Raw genomic sequence first — 14,372 nt, forward strand, 5'->3', positions numbered from 1 at the left:
AATGAAAACGTCGATGTGTTCGTTTAACTCTCAACTGACCGAGTGGAGTCATTCATGACCCCGAGCACATATTTTTGCGCACCATTTTTCTAATTTTAATTGGAAAAAAGTTTTCTACAATGAATTTGTCAGTCTATTTGTCCTGCATGTGTTCATAGAATTTTGCAAGGATCGGCCGATCCCTGTGGCAAGTATATCCAAACTTCTGCAGGGTCACTTATGACCCCTGGAAGAGCTATGAGATTTTCTGACATTATAGCTTCAGATGGTATTGTAATTTGCCAACTCTAATCATTATAATTTGACATTATATATTTACTTTTTGATTCAAATTTTAGGTTTTGGGTGTGAATTTAGGGTCACTGTTTTAATGCAGTATGTCAGAATGAAAGAAAAACTGTAAAGTCACACAGGTGAGGTTGTGCTGGAAAACAATTACACCAAACAAGGCCAGATAAACAGTTTTTTTAAGGTAAATTATGAAGGTAACACCAAAAGTAGTCAAAAACGCCCAAGAATAGCAAGACTCCAGAGTTTTTAAGATAAGAGATAAGAGAGACTATATTGTCATTGTAATAACAGCGAAACTTCGTTGGTGACAAGTAACAGCAAATTATTAATATAAAAATAGAATAAATAAAGATAAAATATAAGAGCAATAAGGTGGCATAAGACAACAATGAACATATTATTTGCAGTGTAAACTGAGATGTAGAAAATGCACCTGCCCATGGCTGTTTAAAACCCAGAAGGAACAACAGTCTGTGGCTCAGTCTGTAGCTGAAGCTGTGGAGTATGAGCAAGGTTGGGTAAGATTACTTGAAAGAAACATGTGGATTACATGGATGTACGAGTATGTACATACATTTAGATTACTTGTAATGTGATTACTTTTGGATTACATTTCAAAGTAATCCTACCCAACCCTGAGTATGAGAGTGATGTGTGTGTGTGTGTGTGGGGGGGGGGGGGGGGGGGGGGGTGATGGAGGTTACAGCTCTGGGGAAAAAGCTGTTTCTCAGTCTGCTTGTCCGGGTTTTTATGTTGCGGAATCGTTTCCCTGAGGGGAGCGGGGCAAACAGAAGCTGGAGCTTTGTAGGCTCCAGAGATGTTGGTGTAGACTTGATCCAATAGGTTGTTTTCTCTGACTGGAATTTAATGTTCTTGTAAAATTTGGGCAATACTGTCCTCAGGGCTTTGTTGTTAAAGTCTCCTGCTACTATCACTGCAGCCTCAGGGTGAGCATTCATCTGGGTGTTGATGGCGCTGTGCAGCTCCTCCAGGGCTATGCTAGCATTAGCATGTGGTGGTATGTAAACAACAGTGATGAGAATAGCAGAAAACTCACATGGCGTGTAGAACGGCCTGCATTTTACAGCTAAGTACTCCAATCTGGAGAGCCGCCCACCCAAGAATTTCTGTAGCCCTGCACCAGTTATTGTGAATGTAAACACCCCCCCACCCACCCCCTTTTGTGTTACCGGACGCGGGCGTTCAATCCGCTCGATAAATGGAGTGCTTCGCTAGCTATATAGCCATATCTGGGACAGTGCCGTCCAGCCAGGTCTCTGTGATCATTGTCACACAGCTGTTGTTCTTTGGGATGTAATCCTGAGCCTCAGTTCATTCAACTTGTTGATGAGAGACCGGGAGTTGGCGAGGAAGAGACTCGGTACGGCTGGTCTGTGTGGGTTATGCTTTAGCCTAACTTTCAGGCCACCATGTTTCCCCCACTTTTGTTTGCAGTCTCTACGCCCCCTCCAGTGTCTTAGCAGGGGAATAGTGACCATGCCGTCGCGGTCTCACTGATGTTGAATCTCCAGAGGAATAAAATCCTCATTTTTATGGAGGAGAGTACTGGTGCTGAGCTCTGATTTCAAGTAGTTTGGTTCGTCCATACTTTAATTGAGCACAGAGTGTGCAAAAACGTAAACAAAAACACACAAAAACAAAAGAAAACTGCTGCTAAACTGAGAGCACCGAGCCACTGCAACTACGTGCGCCGCCATCTTTCAGTCTTTAAGGACCTTGCCCAAGGGCCCTTAGTGATTTTCCAGTCAGGCTGGGATTTGAACCGAGGATCCTTCGGTCTCAAGCCCAACACTTCTCCAGTAGACCATCACCTCCCATGATGGACAAATATATTAGAGAGTGAAATAAATATGAAGAACCCTAAAACAATCATTAATATAGAAGTACTAGCTGAGTTACCCGTTCTATGCACGGGTAATAGAGAAGAATTTTAGCCACGTCCTTGTATATTTCATGTCACTCTAGTTAAGGTGTAGTAAGTTGCATTGCATTGTGTGTATGCTGTCATCATTCATTTTCATAGAGCAATTTGTGACATTCATGAGACTTAAGTGAATGATGATAAAAGGTGACAGCATGTCATATCACTGCAATGCTCTGGCATGCTGTACACAGCAGGTACATTTTAACTGAAAAGCTGTGCCTTAAATCGTATGTGGCGCAAGCTGGCCTGTTTGGATTGTAATTAAAGTGCACCCTAGTTAGCTGATACTACGTAGTATGTAAAGTGCAATGCTTGCTACCTGACCTGAGTACCATGTGAACTGTGAAAATAAGGGCACCAATGAGCGGGTTTGTGATCTAATATATAAGGCTGACAGTGTGTTTGTGTGTTCGTGCACATACGCTTTCAACTTAAGGGCCCCAGTGACCTCCCTTTTGATTGCTTCATTACTGTGGGTGTGCATAGTGAACACACACACACACATGCACGCGTGCGCGGTCAGCCTTATATATTAGATTCCAATATAAAGTCGATGGGGTCATAAATAACCTCACTCGGTCATTTTAGTCGCGAATGCTCCATTTACACCGGTGTCAGCCGACCGAACGGTCACCCTAAAAATTGGCCCACCCCTGCCTTCATTACACATGTGTCCTTTCAGAGCGTCAGCAGCATCATTTCGAATATCACCTTGTTTCTGCTTAGAACTGCACTCCAGTCATCATCTATCTCAGCAACAGATATCTGAGCTTTTGTACATCAATCATTTCCGCATAAATTCAGCATTATTTCATAATAAAGATGGAGGAGCGGTCAGAGCGCCACAGCAGCACATCTGAGTCTGACGTGCTGCTGCTGCGCCTACTGAATTGTGCGAGTGAAAAATATGTTAATATCCGCAATCATTGCTACAACCCCATGCAGAGTCAGTTGAGAGTCCATTGCGACGCATGGGATCAAGTTGAGGGTGAGTTGAGACTATGAGGATATGAAGACTGATTATGGGACCCATGTATCTGTTAACTGGTCACAAAACTTGTGCAAATGTTTTAAACAGTTCAATACTTCACACGCCTGTTGGAGATTGATGGGGACTGATCAATCAATCAATCAACATTTATTTATAGAGTGCTTTACAGCACTGACTGGTATCCAAAGCGCTTCACATTAAAAACACAAATCACAAAATAAAACACATATACAATACAAATTTTAAAACAGCATGTAAAAACAAAACATGTCACCTCCCCACTAAGTGTTAAAGCCAGTTTAAATAAATAAGTCTTTAACTTTGATTTAACAAAGTGCTAGGGTCAGGAAGAGTATGTTAAGAGGGTAGCTTGTTCCACAGTCTGGGGCCAGCTACCACAAAAGCATGATCATCCCAGCATTTGTATCTTGACCTTGGAACATCTAAATAAAGCTGGCCAGATCCTACTGTAAGTGTGCAAAGTTAAATTTCAGATAAGTAGGGCGGTTCAAGGCCATAAATAGCTTTAAAAACAAAACATTAAAATCTTAAAATCAATTCTAAAATGAACTGATGGAGAGTGATGGCGACCAGGCAGGATCTTTTTTCTGACCATGGAGACTCATTGTGACCACTCTGCAATCCCCAGCAAGCAGAGGCCATTTTTTGTTGACAATTTGGTCATGGACTCTGTGTAAATGGGGTGTACAATAGCTTGGTCACTTGAGTTGTTCACCTGCATCCCCACTGCTGAGGCCGTCTCAGCTGTGAGGCAGAGACTGCTGGAGGATGCGTCTCTACTTGAAAGGACCAAACTCACACCAGACCACATCTGCTAACTCTTGGAGATCTGTCTTAACACCACATATTTCCTGTTTAGAGGGAATTACTACAGGCAGATCCATGGTTGTGCGATGGGGTCTCCAGTATCCCCCATTGTGGCCAATCTGTACATGGAGCTAGTGGAGAAGAGAGCCTTGACGTCGTTCACGGGTATCTGTCCCAGTCAGTGGTTCAGAGTTGTTGTGGAAAGCTCCCAATACAGAGAGTATCATTATTTGCTGCAGGAGCTGCGTCTGGATGACGGTCGCTTTCAGTGGTCCTTCCACCTCTGCAGGACCCAGTCTGAGGACCAACTGTCCCGTTCACGCGCGCACATGTAAACAATTAAAAAAAAAAAAAAAGAAACTCCGCTGCTTGCTGCAGCTCGCTCTTCCACCAAAAAACTATGTCATAATTGTGAAATAAAGGACAAAAGAGACATAAGTCCTGCTCACAGGCTGCTACCAGAGACAGGACATGTCACATCTTCAGTCAAATCCAGACATCTCCACGTCACTACATATTCAGTCCCTGATTGATCATCACGGCGCGAGACATACGGAGTGGGTTGGGAGGGGACTGATTTTGAGTGGGAGGGGATGGGATTGGGAGTCATCTTTACAGGAGTGGGGCGGGATGGGATTTTTTTTTTACTCCAGTCCAGGATTGGGACAGGATGGGATTTTTTTCTGGGAGCGGGATGGGACGGGAGTGAAAATCCACTCCCATGTCATGCTCTAGTCTGCATGCGCGACATACCATTTGCGACCGTGATGTGGCCGTGCTGGGCACGCGTCATATCTGTTTTGCACGCTGTCCCGGTCCGCCGCCAAGCTGCGCCAACCCGTCGGTTGCGGATATCAGCGGATGACAGGGGATATGCGGCGCGTTGGTTGTGTATGTCCTGCGTATGTCTTCAGTATGTGTTCAGGCAGTGATGCGGTTCTCATCCGCAGCAGGATTTTTGAGCCGCTCAAGAATCCTGCTGCAGACATGCGTGCCTCTGCGAACAATCACGTACGTGTTCGGATGGCGGCCGACTCATACAGGAATGTTACACGGTTATTGCGGTTGTTTGGCGGATGTGGGCCACTTTTGTGCGCATTCCATCCGCAAATCCTCCTAAACGCCAGTGGGACAGGGCCCTTACTCTGTTTTTTAAGGCAGCAGTTGGGGTTATGTTTTCAAGTAGAACCATCGTGATAATTTCTACACTGTAAATACAGTGTCAAAAATATGCATACTGTACACAGATGATTGGCTTGAATGACCCTTAGCAAGTTTCACATTGATCAAACACTTGTGAGAGCATCACCAAGCTTCAGAATTGAATAGATGCAAGATAAAGGTTTGTAGAGGTTTTACCGGCCTCTGTCTTCAAATTCTATGTTGCATTGTGTTAGATATATTTCTGTGTTCAATTGCAGTTTTCTTTATTGTTTTTTGTACTTGTTTTGGTATTAAGGTAGTTATTTCATTTAGGGTTATACTTTTAGTTTCATTCTTATTCTCATTTTCCTTTGTTCTCTCTTGGTATGTGCATGTAGAACTGGATTTAACTAGTTTGTACCACTTAGGATAAAGAGGGTTAGATTACAATTATAAATCATATGTCTCCTGTTATTGGGCGAGGCTGGAGCAGGGGATGGACCTCCCTTGAATGCCCACGGGGGCCAATAAGAGAAGGAATTTGCGAAATAAGGTACGCCTCTGTCTGTAATCCTGTATAAAACCTGCTTGTATTCATTGTTCTGGGTTCTGTAAGAGCGGATCTTGTCTGTAAGAGAAGTTCTTGCAAGGCCCAGGCCTGATTATTTTTGCTGTGACTTTGATTAAATTTAAAAGTGCAGAATAGTTCGAGTTTGTACTTTGTAAGGGGCAGTATTACAGAAAGAACTGGGGTAAGAATTACCAATTGTCTAAAATGCGTGATGCAGTCACATTTCAGTTATTGACACTTCAGCTGAGTTACACTATTATCTTGCTGTCTTGCACATTTCTGAGCACTAACGTAACACTGGGCTGGATTCCTGCCACTGCTTCTTATTTAAATTATTAAGGCAGCCCAGAGCATATGGTCAAACGAACAGGATACTTAATATCAGAGGACAGGATCAGATCAGGATTTTCTACTGCGTAAGTTCAGCCAGACAGCACCTGAATGCTGGCCCTATGGGTGCTGTGGCAGAATTGGGTTGGATCAAACACTGGAATGGTGACCTGCAACTAATTCTAAATGAATAAAGATATCCAACAGAATACAAAATGGTCCCTGCAGACGAAGGCTTGCCAAACAAACACCTTTCATCTGATCTAATAATGTGAATTCCAGCGCTTGCTGCAAGCTAAATGCCACATGTCAGATTGTAGAAACAGATGTGACAATTAACTTCTGATGTTAGAGGTGTGGGTATATGTCACTTGGACTTCAATACCAAGTAAACCATTTGTACCTGCAGGTTATGTTAGCAGGTCATTTCTTATCAGCATCCACTGATACTGTGAGTACAGAAAGATTTACACCTACCCAGCCCTCTTTAAGTATGCAGGTGAACAAGGATTGTAAACAAACCAAGCAATCTGTGGTCAAATGTGATCAGTGACGGTTCTACACTGAATTACTCCCTGGGCAAGACCCCCTCCGAGTGCCCCCTCCACACACACACACAAAATTTTGCACAAACAGCCATTTTTTAAAAATTATTATTTTATTATTAATATTTTAGAAGTGCCCCTGAAATTGCATTTAAAATTGACATCAAAAGACTGCAGGCTACAATATAGCTCTTATACAAAACATCCATGAGTTGCAAATTTGAATAAATACGCCCTTACATGTTAAATGTCAATCTGGTTGAAATCACATTTGTTATTACTTTACAGAAAATGAAGAAAAAATAATATTAGGTTGTTAAAAAAATAGCAATGTCTGCATTTTTCTTTCTGTGACCCTTATGCCCTTAGATGTGGCTCTTATTTAAGGATGAAGGCAGGAAATCTTATACATGCTGGTTGTGGTGCATTTTGCTCTGAAAATTTAAGTAAAATGGGTCGTTTCAGACATTGCTCAGAAGAACAGTGTACTTTGATTTAAAAAATTGATTGGAGAGCAGAAAACATATAAAGAAGTGCAGAAAATGATAGACTGCTCAGCTAAAATTTTTAACACAACTGTATTTCAGTTAGAGCCCATGTGCAGTTTGTTCCAGTTCCACCCAAAAATGTTTCAACTTGCAAGCATACTGTGACGATAACGATGAAGATGATGATGCTGCAAGCTCTGGCAAACTCTGAGGTAGTGTGAAATGAACATCGCTTACTTGTTAAACCTAGTATTGTTTTGTGTTCCAAAATCACAGGAGGAACCCCCCCATATGTAAAGTGACTGAGAACATAAAACATTTAAGAAAATAGTTTGTTATGCAGCAAAGAGTTATGCTCAGTACATTCATAAAGTGACATTTTTTCAAAGTTAATAGATTGCACTGTTTAATTATACAGTTTTTCTCAATCCCTTTGCTGCATTTCTCACAGCACTATTAAACCTTGCACAACAGTTAGTGCAACCTCCACAACATTTAGTCGTTTGAGCACAACCTAGTGGCAGTTTCATGTTCATTTCGTCAAAGTGCATATGCTTTTGGACATGTAGCAATTGAGTATATACAACTCTCTGCAGTTTGATCACTTGTAATTTGCTTTTGTCATGTGTGTCAAAAAAAAAAAAAATATATATATATATATATATATATATATATATATATATATATATATATATATATATATATATATATATATATATAGAAAGAGAGAGAGAGAGAAAATTGCAACCATAGACTGAGTCCTCAGAAGGAATGTTTTATTTATTTATTTATTTCTTTTGCACATGCTGTGAACACATTACAGTAAAATCAAAGGGCACATACTGTAAAGTAAAATGTGGAAAAATGCATATTCAGTGTTTGTATAATTTTACTTTAGTTTTCAAAATACCATAAATGTATATAATGCAGCCTTGAGCATTTTCAGTAAAAATACCAAAATGTAACTTTTTATTTCGCATTAGGAAATATCCAGAGTGAACTGTCACAGTGAAAACATGTTTAAGCCATTTGACTTGATTGTTCAAAGATGCTGGTTGTCAGGACTTAACATTTTTGACATCACTGACCCTTTCATTGAAATAAATACTTGCTTTTGCAGAATGAACTACCCATTTTGAGCAAGTGACTTGTTTTTGAGGGATGGACAACCTATTTTGATCAAGTGACTCACTTTTGCAGGTTATCTACTATGTTTTGCAGCTTGCACTAATTGTTTTGAGAAACGCCTTAGCAGTGATGCAAATATAAATTGTGTGGTGAGAAATGCACCAAGCGACTGAGAAAACTGTATAATATGGGACTGAATTAAAGTTAAAATACATATGTACAAACTGTACATACAGATACATGACTAAAGTTCCCGGAGGTACTATAGAGCAAAAAAAATTATTTGACCTTTGATCCCATTCAAGGGGTTATCCAGGGTCAAACTAATGAAAACATCCCCCCTCATCACTCACCCCACAGACATCTCCTGAGGTGCAGATGGGTCCAAATGAAGATTTATCTTAAGTAAAGCAATGATCTGATTAATGCTTGAGCACTGGTCAAGTGACCTTTCAAGATTTACCTGCTGTAATGCAACAGGTCTTACCCCTCGCTCACACTGCCTCCGGTATTACCGTTGCGGGGTACGGATGCGGGACCCGCAGAGAATCCAAGTCATTAAAAAGATACAAACCTCTCTCAGTGGCCACGGAGCTCTGCAGCTGCGGTTACCGAGACCCTGCAGCACTGCAGATTTTTACACAAGAAGTCTATCCTTGTGGGCTGCTGGAGCGCTCCACATCAAAACAGTGAGCGTAGTCTCTGGGACCTGTTGCCTGAGTTGGCTGCAGCTCCGCACAGCAGACAGGGGGTGGTGTGAGTGGCCCGCTGCAGTGTTTACCGAGCCTGCAGACTCAGTAAGTGCATCAGAGGCAGTGAGATCAAGGCCTTATACAGCAACAAACCAAACTCCAGTAAGTCCTATTGGTGAGGTCGGCTACACTTCTGGCGAAGTGGCGAATCCGAAGGTATGAATTCATACTTTGGTGACTAGCCGCTCAGCGAAAACATGCTTGGGCTGTAGGTTGTTCTGTTGAAATCAACTGGTTTGGTATTGTCTCTAGCTTGCTTCTATCAGCCAGCTGATAGCTATCATTGCCTGGAACAATGAAATTTATACATCAAGCTGACCTGAAAGGAACCATTGACTTTACTGACGGGTCTGACCTCTTTGAAAAGAATAGAATAGAATAGAATAGAATAGAAATAATGAATGTTTATGAGTTCAATAGCATGAAATATTTCATGAAGTGAAAGCTGGAATATACCATTCAACAGGCAAATTAAATATTCATTCCAATGAAAGAATGTAAAAACATTTATTTGTTTTATATAACGGCTAAAATAGATCCTTGTCATTTGATATTTTATTAATTTCTAAGCAACAGAAAAGGGACTTACATTTTGGTGTTCCACAGCTGCTAAAGTGCAACACGAATTTTAAATAGGAGTCCAAATTGTGACGTGTAGTCCGGTGATGCTGTGCACTGACTTCATAGTTAAAAAAATGACTTTGTGTAGTTCCTCAGTCCATCGAAAAAATCACGTCAGCTTTTCAGCTTTTCATCGGAACAGTTCTTCATGCCTCCAGAGGGCTTACAGCGGAGTGAATTTTTTTTTGTGTGTGTGTGTGTGTGTGTTAGAATAACTAGCACCGTCAGTTAGCGCTATCAAATCGTCTTCCATCAGAAATTCAAACCCTGCCATGTTTGTTTTAAATCTAAGTGTAGTGCGCGCGCGTGCTCACACAAACGAGACGGTGCTTGTGTGCACACGTGCACTTCCAAAAAAAAAAAAAGACTGTGTACTTCCTCAGTGCAGTGAAAAAAATTGCGTCGGAAATTAGTCCAGCTTTTCATTCTAACTTCCTCCTAACAGCTCTTCATGCCTCCAGACAGCTTACAGCGCAGTAGAATTGTTCTGTGTGTGTGCGCATTGTGTATGTGTGTGTGTGTGTGCGTGTGTGCATGTGTGTGTGCCTGTTTTGTGTGTGTGTGCACCAGTGGTGGCCACAGTTCCAATAATCCAATAATTAACGAAGATAATGTTTTCATTATCGGATTATCTTTTTAGATAACTTTAAAAACCATTATCGGACTAATTATCTTGCAATAATTTTTAGACCGATAACGTCGTAAATAAAGCTGAACAGCTACAAATATTTATAATACTTAAAATCAGTTGAGCACCTACCTGTTAAATGTTTCGTAGCTGATGTGTAGTTCTACCCTCTGCAAAACAGAGAAGAGCTGCTTTAAGAAGAAACCGCTCTATCCTCTGCAGGCAAAGGAGAACTGGTCCCCCCCCCCCGCCAAAAAAACCTCTTTTCTTTTAACCCTATACTGATACGCGGGCAATATCACCCAAGTCATCCAGAGGCATACATTTTTAACTTATGGTTCAATTTTTAACCAAACTAATGTCAGACAAGTTATTTAAATTAATGTCATGTCTGAAGTTTTATAAAGTGGAAATATCAGATATATGTGTTGTGTGGGCCGCTGAAGAGGAGGTACTGCTGGCCCACCACCACCAGAGGGCGCCCTGCCTGGAGTGCGGGCTCCAGGCACCAGAGGGCGCTGCTGCCTCACAGGAGCAGCCACGGTGACAGCTGTCACCCATCACCTGAGACAGCTGACAGCAATCATCAGAGGGGTATATCAGCAGGACGGCATCTCCACCTCATTGCCGAGATATCGTTTCTACCGAGGAGGTAACGTATCCAGCCGCTATATCAACCTTGAATACTTTTGCCTTTATACAGAGAGAGAGAAGAGCAGCAGGAGACAGTGTTGGATAAGTACTCACACTCCTGCACTTCAGTGTTTACTTGACGAGAGGGGGAGGTGGTGTTACCACCGTCCATGTTGCTGGGTGCAGCGCACCCACCTCTGACTGTTTTTGTTCCTCGCCAGCTAGTACCAGATCCGACAAGCGGAGGCAGTGGTCCCTGGGAGTTCGGGACTTGGCGGCTCCAGTATTCCCGGGGTTCGGTGGCGGTGGAAATCGAGTGGTTCCGTTTCGACTTGGACAGACGTCTCCTACCTTCGAGCCTGCCCACACGACACATTGGAATTCGGCGTGTTCCCGAAATTGTTATCTGTTGTGTTTGTGTGCGAGTTTCACAACAGTAAAGCTTTGTTATTTGACTTACTCCATTGTCCGTTCATTTGCGCCCCCTGTTGTGGGTCCGTGTTCCTACACTTTCACAACAGGATATCTCGGCCAGCGTCATGGATCCCGAGGGGGCATCAACCGGGCTGTTGAACGGCCAATGGAAGAACAGGGCAGCCAGGCGTCCGCAGGAGGGGTGATCGGTGAGTTGCAGCGGATCCTCACCGCTTTCACGACTCGGTTTGGATTTGATGACCGAGCAGAACGTCCTCCTGACCGCAGGGTGGAGGCTCTCGCCGCGCAGGTGGAAGCGCGCCTCTGGGCGCCGCTGCGGCTCTCCCTCCCGTCGACCCTGTTCGTAACAGTGACGTTCCCACTGGTCGTTCAACACCCCTCCCACCTTCCCCTGAAGCATACATAAGCCCCCCAGAGCCGTACGGAGGCTGTGTGGAGACGTGCGTGGATTTCCTTATGCAACTGTTCGCTCGTCTTCGCACAGCGTCCCGTCATGTACGCGACCGACGCTAGCAAAGTAGCTTATGTGATAAATTCTGCTTCGTGGTGAGGCACCGGCTTTGGGCTACAGCGCTCTGGGAGCAAAATTCACGGCTCCACTTCAGACATATGATGGTTTGTGAGGGACTTCAGAACAGTGTTCGACACTCCCTAATAGACGAGAGACCGCTTCAGCCGTGCTGCTGTCAATGAGACAGGGCGCCGGAGCGCAGCTGCCTATGCAGTCGACTTCCGCATCGCGGCTGCGAGGTCCGGCTAGGAATAGCACTGCCCTCCGCGCCGCCTTTGTAAACGGACTGTCGTTAGTCCTCAAGGAGCACCTGGTGGCTAAGGACGAACCGCGGGATTTAGATGGGCTCATCGATCTTGTCATACGATCAGACAATCGGTAGAAGAGCGCCGTCGGGAGCGAGACGAAGGGCGTGGCCGGGCACGCGTCGTCCCTCTTCTTCCGGTTCCGACCGCGTTTCCGCCCTCCCACGCTCCACGGCCCCTGCGCTCCGTGCGGTTACAGCCCCCCCTGCTGACGAAGCTATGGACACGAGTAGGGCAACATTTAGGGCACCGGTTACACAAGGAGGCTGGCCCACGGGGCGTGTTTTGTTTGTGGCTCGATTGAGCATCAATTAAGAGACTGCCCCGAGCGGTTAAACACCAACGCCCGCCCCTAGAAACTGGGCTAGGGGTGGGCCGAGACATTCACGTGGGACACACCCACATCGCCACACGACTCCCAGTTACCATCCTGTATGAGGATTTAACCCTGAAGGCCCCACCACTGGGTGACACGGGCTCAGAAGGGAATTTGCTAGACAGCAAATGGGCCAGGGAGATAGGGTTCCCTCTGGTGGCGCTTACCTCGCCTGTGCAGGTACGGGCGCTAGATGGCTCCCTACTCCCTCCAATCACTCACAAGACACCACCAGTAACTCTGGTGGTGTCGGGGATATCACCGGGAGGAGATCGAGTTTTTTGTGACTCCGGCCACCTCCCGTGTGATTTTAGGGTTCCCTTGGATGTTTGAAACACAATCCCCGGATCGATTCGCCGTCCGGTGGTAGCGGTTCAGTGGAGCGAGACCTGCCATCGGGTATGTTTAGGTTCCTCGGTTCCTCCGGTTCCCAGGCCAGGAGGAGGTCAGAGCCCCGCCAATCTAGGGACGGTTCCGGCAGTACCATGACCTTGCGGAGGTGTTTAGCAAGGATATGGTCTACCCTTGCCCCGCACCGCCCGTATGATTGTGCCATTGATGTGGTTCCAGGTGTTGAGTTCCTTCCAGTAGGCGTCACAACCTCTCACGACCTGAACGCGAATCAATGGAGACCTACATCCGGGACTCTTTGGCTGCCGGGTTGATCTGGAATTCCACCTCCCCGATGGGTGCGGGTTCTTTTTGTGGGAAAAAGGATGGCGGATTACGTCCATGCATCGATACAGGGGGCTGAATGAAATCACGGTTCGTAACCGATACCCCTACCCTTGTTGGATTCGGTGTTCACGCCCTGCATGGAGCTAAAGATATTCACCAAGCTTGATCTTAGGAATGCGTATCACCTGGTTCGGATCCGGAAGGGAGACGAGTGGAAGACGGCATTTAACACCCCGTTAGGTCATTTTGAGTACCTGGTCATGCCGTTCGGTCTTACAAACGCTCCCGCGACGTTCCAAGCATTGGTTAATGATGTCTTTGCGGACTTCCTGCACCGATTCGTCTTCGTATATCTTGACGACATACTCATCTTTTCTCCGGATCCTGAGACCCATGTTCGACATGTACGTCAGGTCCTGCAGCGGTTATTGGAGAACCGGCTGTTTGTTAAGGGCGAGAAGTGTGAGTTCACCGCACCTCTTTGTCCTTCCTGGGGTTCATCATCTCCCCCAACTCCGTCGCTCCTGATCCGGCCAAGGTTGCGGCAGTGAGAGACTGGCCCAACCCACAAGCCGTAGGAAGCTGCAACAGTTCCTCGGCTTTGCTAATTTCTACAGGAGGTTCATTAAGGGCTACAGTCAGGTAGTTAGCCCCCTTGACAGCCCTGACCTCACCAAAAGTCCCCTTCACCTGGTCGGATCGTTGCGATGCCGCGTTCAAGGAGTTGAAACGGCGCTTCTTCGTCTGCACCCGTTCTGGTGCAGCCCGATCCTAGTCGCCAGTTAGTGGTTGAAGTGGATGCCTCGGACTCAGGGATAGGAGCTGTGCTGTCCCAGAGCGGGAAGACCGATAAGGTCCTTCATACGTGTGCCTATTTTTCCCGAGGTTGACCCCGGCCGAAACGGAACTATGACGTCGGCAATTGAGAGCTCCTTGCGGTGAAAGAGGCTCTTGAAGAGTGGAGACATCTGTTGGAGGGAAGCGTCTGTGCCATTCACGGTTTTCACTGACCACCGGAACCTGGAGTATATCAGGACCGCCAAGCGGCTGAATCCCAGGCAAGCCCGCTGGTCACTGTTCTTCGGCCGTTTTGGACTTCCGCATCACCTACCGGCCCGGGACCAAGAACCAGAGATCGGATGCCTTGTCCCGGGTACACGAAGACGAAGTCAA

The 14,372-nt window shown here is 45.1% G+C and overlaps 1 protein-coding gene across 1 annotated transcript in view; it reads left to right on the forward strand.

Moving 5' to 3' along the window:
• LOC117509209 (transmembrane protein 120A-like) overlaps positions 1 to 14,372 on the forward strand; it is a 47,565-nt gene that overhangs the window by 14,484 nt on the left and 18,709 nt on the right. The window lies entirely within an intron of this gene.

Source organism: Thalassophryne amazonica, chromosome 4, assembly GCF_902500255.1.
Source record: "Thalassophryne amazonica chromosome 4, fThaAma1.1, whole genome shotgun sequence".
NCBI classification, from domain to species: Eukaryota; Metazoa; Chordata; class Actinopteri; order Batrachoidiformes; family Batrachoididae; genus Thalassophryne; species Thalassophryne amazonica.